The 6,530-nt window shown below is 41.4% G+C and overlaps 1 long non-coding RNA gene across 1 annotated transcript; it reads right to left on the reverse strand.

The window, feature by feature from the left end:
• Window positions 1–3,590: 3,590 nt before the first annotated feature.
• On the reverse strand, window positions 3,591–4,280 carry LOC148097699 (uncharacterized). Its single transcript, XR_015716789.1, has 3 exons — window positions 4,235–4,280; window positions 3,931–4,037; window positions 3,591–3,605 (listed from the first exon to the last, which is right to left on the reverse strand). It is a non-coding gene; the product is annotated as an uncharacterized LOC148097699 (long non-coding RNA).
• Window positions 4,281–6,530: the final 2,250 nt, after the last annotated feature.

Genomic DNA, 6,530 nt, shown 5'->3' on the forward strand with positions numbered 1-6,530 from the left:
TTCCCTCCAAACTTCAAGTCAATTGTATTTACAGCATATAGCACATTTTAAAAAAAAACCTCACACACACTGAGGTTTCTGAAAACCTGGTGCCAAAACGTAAAACTCATGCCAACATAATAAAACTGCAAACCAAACAAAGAAAATCGTTATAAAAATGTAACTGAATAAAAGCATACATAAATGAACATTTTTTTAAAAACATTTGGGGGTGGGCGGGGGGGGGGGGGGGGGCAAGTATTAAAATGGTCACATTGAGAATCACAATACACATCAGACTTGACTAAAAGCAAGTGAAGAAAAAAAAAAGGGGGGGGGGGGGGGTATGTCAGTTGTCACGTTTTTACATTGAATGGCAGACTGTTCCAGAGCCTGGGGGCAATAACAGCAGAGCCATATGTCTGTGAAGGTTCTCAGTCATCCAGGTCATCGTAGTCAAAGGAGCTTGCAAAGAAAAGCGTCTGGACTTCTTTAAGTTACTTGAAGACGTTTCACCTCTCATCCGAGAGGCTTCTTCAGTTCTAAGGTCAAATGGTGGAGAGTCCCAGATATAACCCTAGTGGGAGTGTCCCCCCACAGAGGGACAAAAGGACCCCCTGATGATCCTCTAATCGCCTGAGCCAAGGTGTGGAACTGGGTGTGGGTCCCAATCAGCCAGAGTTTCGGGTGAGTTCATTGTGAAACCTGGCCCCACCTTATCATGCGAATTCCTGAGGTCAGATGGCCCAGGGTGTGAGTGGGCCTTAAGGCGTCTGGGAAGGGATCTCAAAACTGGATTATAGATGGCAGAGAGTTGGTGTCGTAAACCACCGCCTCTGTTCAAAGATGGTCGCTCACAGTGGACATAGATGGCTTCTTTCACTCCTCTTTCAAACCATCTGTCCTCTCTGTCCAAAATGTGAACATTGGCATCCTCGAAAGAGTGTCCTTTATCCTTAAGATGCAGATGGACAGCTGAATCTTGTCCTGTGGAGGTCGCTCTTCTGTGTTGTGCCATGCGCTTGTGAAGTGGCTGTTTGGTCTCTCCAATGTAGAGGTCTGGGCATTCCTCGCTGCACTGTACGGCATACACCACATTGTTAAGTCTGTGTTTTGGCGTTTTGTCTTTCGGGTGAACCAGTTTTTGTCTGAGTGTGTTGCTGGGTCTGAAGTATACCGGGATGTCATGCTTGGAGAAAACCCTCCTGAGTTTCTCTGATACACCGGCTACATAGGGGATGACAATGTTGTTGCATCTGTCCTTCTTATTCTCCCTCGCTGGTGTCTGATCTTCTTTTCTGTGCCTCTTTGCTGACTTTAAAAACGCCCATTTAGGATAGCCGCACGTTTTGAGTGCTTCCTTTACATGTGTGTGTTCCTCCAACCTGAAGAAGCCTCTCGGATGAGAGGTGAAACGTCTTCAAGTAACTTAAAGAAGTCCAGACGCTTTTCTTTGCAAGCTCCTTTGACAACAGCAGAGCCAGTTTGCCTTTAGCTTTGCGGCAAGAAGGGGGGCCACTGAGAGAAGTCTTTGGCAGGGTGACCTCTGTGACCTGGAGGCAAAATATGGAGTTGAATGATCTGTGATATATTGTGCAACTGATCCATCGAGGGCTTTAAAACTGGCTTTAACTTAGCAATGTTTTTCAAAGCTTCTCTTCACGACATTGCTGACTTCAATGGAACCATGAAAACAGAAGGATCTGCAGTTTGGACACATGTGGATGAAGCACCAAGTGTTTTAGAATAAAGCATTGTAGAGTTTGATGGACTAAATTAAAATTAAAAATAATTTCAGTTTTGCTGTTATTGGCAGGTAAGTGAGTGTAACCAGGAGTGATACTGAATATTGTGTATCTGAAAGACAGAGCTGAGGGGTTAACATGTGTAATTATAATGCAGTTTTATTCAAAGTTCAGATTTAGATTATTGGTTTTCATTTGGCCACCTGGAATATGGGACTAAGAACAGTGACACAGAATTAAAATGGTGCAATTGGAAAAATCCCAAAATTATGAGCTGCAAGAGATGCAATTTAATGCTGAGAGAAGCTGCAGTTGGCTCTTCTGCACACATGGGACCTACAGTATTAGAATTCTCCCTTACAGTATGGGGGAAAAAGTCTTGAGCCACCTATCATGTTTAAAAAAAAAATTGTGAGGAAAATCAGAAGTAGGTGCAGCGATTTACTGAAACGTATGCAAACATACAAAACTAGTGTATGAGGCAAAAACAACGTTTGTACGACAAATTCGAAAGTCCATATTTGGTCTGACCACTTGTCTTCTTCAAAACAACCTGAACTCTTAGAGTAGCTTTTTCTTGTTGTTTCTCTGAGTAGCCTTCAGGAATATTTCTCCAGGTTTCTTCAAGGACATTCAAAGCTCTTTGTGGGTGTTGGCTTCCTTTTGTTCTGTTCTCTATCAAGATGATCCCGCACTTCAATAATGCTAAACTCTGTGCTTTGGGGAAGCCAGTCCATGCTTAATGGGTTTCCACTGGGTGCTTTTATTTACATATGTATGATTTTACTGCACTGGTAAAAACACTGTTAAAAAAAATAAAATAAATAATATACAGCTGGTGCCAATCAGAAGTTTCCAGATGATTTTGCATGGTGGATCAAAATCTGATTTTTCTGAGGTCACAAGCGGCAGAGAAAATGACTAAGGTGGTAACCGAGCCATGGATCATCATGGCATTGCCGTATTGGTCCATTTGATCGACCTTTGTTTTTATTTTTTATTTTATTTTATTTTCAGTTGTTACAGATGGGACAGACATGAGTGAGGGATAGGAAAAGGAGAAAGAAAGAGGAAGGAAAAGAAAAACAGAAGGGGAGAGTGACACTGAGAAAGGGGGAAAAAAATCTCCTGGATCACCTGTTGAGAGAGAAAGAATAGAAAACAAGCAAAAAACAGAGCAACATAATAAACACAACACCATCACATTAATCTAGCTAAGTGTAAACAGCAGTAAATACTAAATATTGAATGTTGTTGTGCAGCACGCAGGACAGACAGCGCACAATGTGCTTTAAAGTAGCAGCCAAGAAAGGTGTAATTTAAGTCTACGAACAGTGAACACCCATGTGCACACCTGTGTGGATCAGCGCGCTTGTATTCAAATGGTTTCCCCATGTAATGGTCTGCAAGAGGATGTAGAGAGCCATAGCCCTGTCCCCCAGGGCATGAAGCAGGCATGGAGGAGATCCAGGCCCCAGACATCCAGATCTTTTGGTTTCTTTGTCAGAGTTGCGCCTTCTTCTCTGGATGTCAGAAGGCGCAACTCTGACAAAGAAACCAAAAGACTAGAAATGATAAATAAAGGCAAAAATTTAAGTACAATAATAATGAAAACTCAAAACTCTGGGTCAATGACCCAGGTACCCCAACAGTAGTATCTCTCTTTTGAAATCCTCTGACCAGGATTTGAAACAAAAAATTTCAAATTTGGAGTTATCAGTCCTTGTATACTTTGGCATACCTCAGCTTGTTTCCTTTCCTTATGAATGGCCGCCTGACAGCCGGCCTTCCACGGAGACCATTTCTGATGAGGCTTCAGCGAACAGTAGATGGATCAACTGAAGGTTCCAGAGTCATCTCTCAGGTCAGGTCAGGTCAGGTCTGTCAGAGATTTATTGATTTTTATTCATTTATTTTTTTGATGGACGTGACTTTAAGATACTGCTCTCCACCGTAAATTGTTTTTTGGGCCTGCTACTTCTTTTGTCCTCCACTTGTCCAGTTACCTCAATTTTTAAAGAGAACTACGGTACACATAATCCCAAAGCAAAGCATAAATTAAAAGAGATATAATAGTTAAAAAGAAGATGAAAATATTCTTTAAGGATAATAATAATAATGTTGATTCAGCAATCCAATTATTTAGCACATGCTTATAGAATAAAAAAGGTGTGGGAAAAAATGCATTGAAAACAAAAACACCCACCAGCAGCATAATGCAGTTCAGCAGTATAACAAGTCACATCATCCAAGATCAGCTGAATCCCCATCACAGCATTTTTGAAGGTTCTGCTCAGATCTAGCGAGGAGAGTCTTTTAAAGTCACGACAGAATGCATGTTATTTATAGCAAATGTGCAAAAACATTCAAAGTGATTCATGTAGTCCTTTAAATCCTCCCTGTGTCTTTATTCTCCTGGTCAAACATGCAGCTATTATCTCAGAGGGATGTTGGATGAAAATAAGAATAAGAATTCCCTATATGATATATAGGGTATATATGATAAGTACCTTGTGAATGCATCTCCCATCTCTCCCGCTCTTGTATGCACTGTTGCTCATTCGCCCCAAATGGGGCAGTGTGGCTGCATTAAAACACGCCTGCTCATCATTTGTCACTGGGCCCAAGGGTAATGAACGGGGTGAATTGGATGTACTCTCTAATTATGGAAAGGACAAAAAGCAAGTATGATTCTCTTGTCAAAGTCCCCCTCCTGCAGCACCGTGGGGAGCAGCTTTCACTCATAAATCAGAGGCGGGATTCAGATCTGCATCGGATTAGAGACAACATAAAAGGGAGAAATATAGTGCAGACGTGGGCCACAGACAATCAGACATGGCATGGCCTATGGCAAGTAGTAACTAGGCGACTGAGCATGCCCGCACATTGAAGAAGGCAAACACCTGCCAATCAGCATCCTTCATTGTCCGCATACTCAGCAGCATTACAACCACCATCATCATCATCATCATCATCATCATCGTGCTGGCCCTGGCATCCTAACCTCAGTACTCCAGGGATCATTGCAGTCGATCAACATGCTCCAGCTGCTGCTGGCATGCTAGATTGCTTGCGGTGGTGATTACATTTTAAATTTGTATGGCTTCTCGTGGTCTGATGGTGATGGTAAGAGTATATAGAGCCGAAGCGCCCACACAGCAGAGATCTGCACTGGCCCCTCATGAATACTCAGTGGAACTTGTTTTAAAAGAGAGCGCCGTTAGAGTTCACAGAAACCAGACTTTTTATAGCACGCAGGGGGGAAAAACCAGTTACCACTTTAACTAGAGCAGCTGCAACAACTGACTTCTCTGTTTCTGGCTTTATAACAGTTTCTGCAAACTCACAGTGGAGGTTTGATCCTTTTATCTTACAACAGATTCATGTATAATGTAAAAGCACCAGCATAACATCCAAGCTGTAGTAATCCTGGTCGTAGCATTTCCACAAAAATAAATCCGTTCATTTAAATCCTTTGGAGAAGTATTAAATGCCGCAATAGGCTGCACTAATAATGAAGATACAGAAGAATTCATTAAATCCATCTCTGTAAAGATGGATCGAGCAAAGCTTCCTCGTGTTCATATTATGCTGCAAATTTTCATTATTTTCCAGCTTTCAGTTTGAGGCGTCACTCTCCTCTCGGGACTGTAGATAAAACCCGACTCGGGGGGGAATTAAAGTGAAGGTGTTGCACAGACGTCCTGCTTGCCTCTACGTGCTTGTGTAGACTTTTGTAACACTTTTGTCTGGTTTCCCAAGAGGGAATATGAGCACAAAAAATCAGACCGTGTTGTCTTTTATTCCCCTGGAAGTTGAAGTCAAATGTCTGTAGACGTTGTTATGGGGCGTTGCAGTTTTATGTCACAAATATGATTGGGATTTTAAAATTCACGACATCTGCAGCAGCAGTGGAAAAACAGCCGCGGAGTAAATAATTTGTGCTCCTGAGAATGCTTTGTCGATTTGCCAAATTGCCCACGTTTCCCCAAATATCCCCACTAAAGCTCAGAGATATGCATGCCCTCTAACCACGCAGCAATCGGTTCACTCTTCGAAAACAGACTTTCTGTGAAAGTCCTGTTCTCATATGCTGTTTTTGTTATTGTTGTTATTGTTCAGCCTTCCAACCTTTCGCTGTTTTATTGCACATTTTCCCCCAGTGACTCAGATGGCAACACTGATGTGAGTTATTGCTTCTGGGAAGTCTCTCTTGCATCTCCCTTGGGGACCTTTTTTTCATAAGCAGATTATACACAATCACTAGCAAATGGGGGTGAAACATGCAGCCACTCCTCTCTATATTTAATGCTGTCATATTGTCATATGTGGTGCTTCGTGCAGAATGGAATTGCTGGAAAGCTGCTTAATGCTGTATATATATATATATATATATATATATATATATATATATATATATATATGTATAGATAGATATAGATATAGATATAGATATATAGATATATATTTCTTACCTGAGCAAAGATTAAAACTAAAAACAAAATGAGCCAACAAGTGCTGCCCGTGTTGCTAAAACCTTCCATGTCTTCTTCATCTGTGCCATTGAACTATTTTGCTGCTCAAAACGTATTACAAAAACATTATTCAGCCACTCTGTTGCTCTGGTTGACATCTTCCTTTATTCCAGTAAACAAAGATGTAATTTATGCTGAGTCATGAATTGTAATTGAGTTGTTTTATGCCAAAGCCACACCGCTGGTTGTTTATGGAAGCGACAACCTCTGAGGCCAAACATTTAATAATTTAATAATAATAACCTTTATGTCCCTGATGTTTTCTAAGGCA

This window comes from Neolamprologus brichardi, chromosome 18 (genome assembly GCF_056152115.1).
Source record: "Neolamprologus brichardi isolate AB-2024 chromosome 18, ASM5615211v1, whole genome shotgun sequence".
Lineage (NCBI taxonomy): Eukaryota > Metazoa > Chordata > Actinopteri > Cichliformes > Cichlidae > Neolamprologus > Neolamprologus brichardi.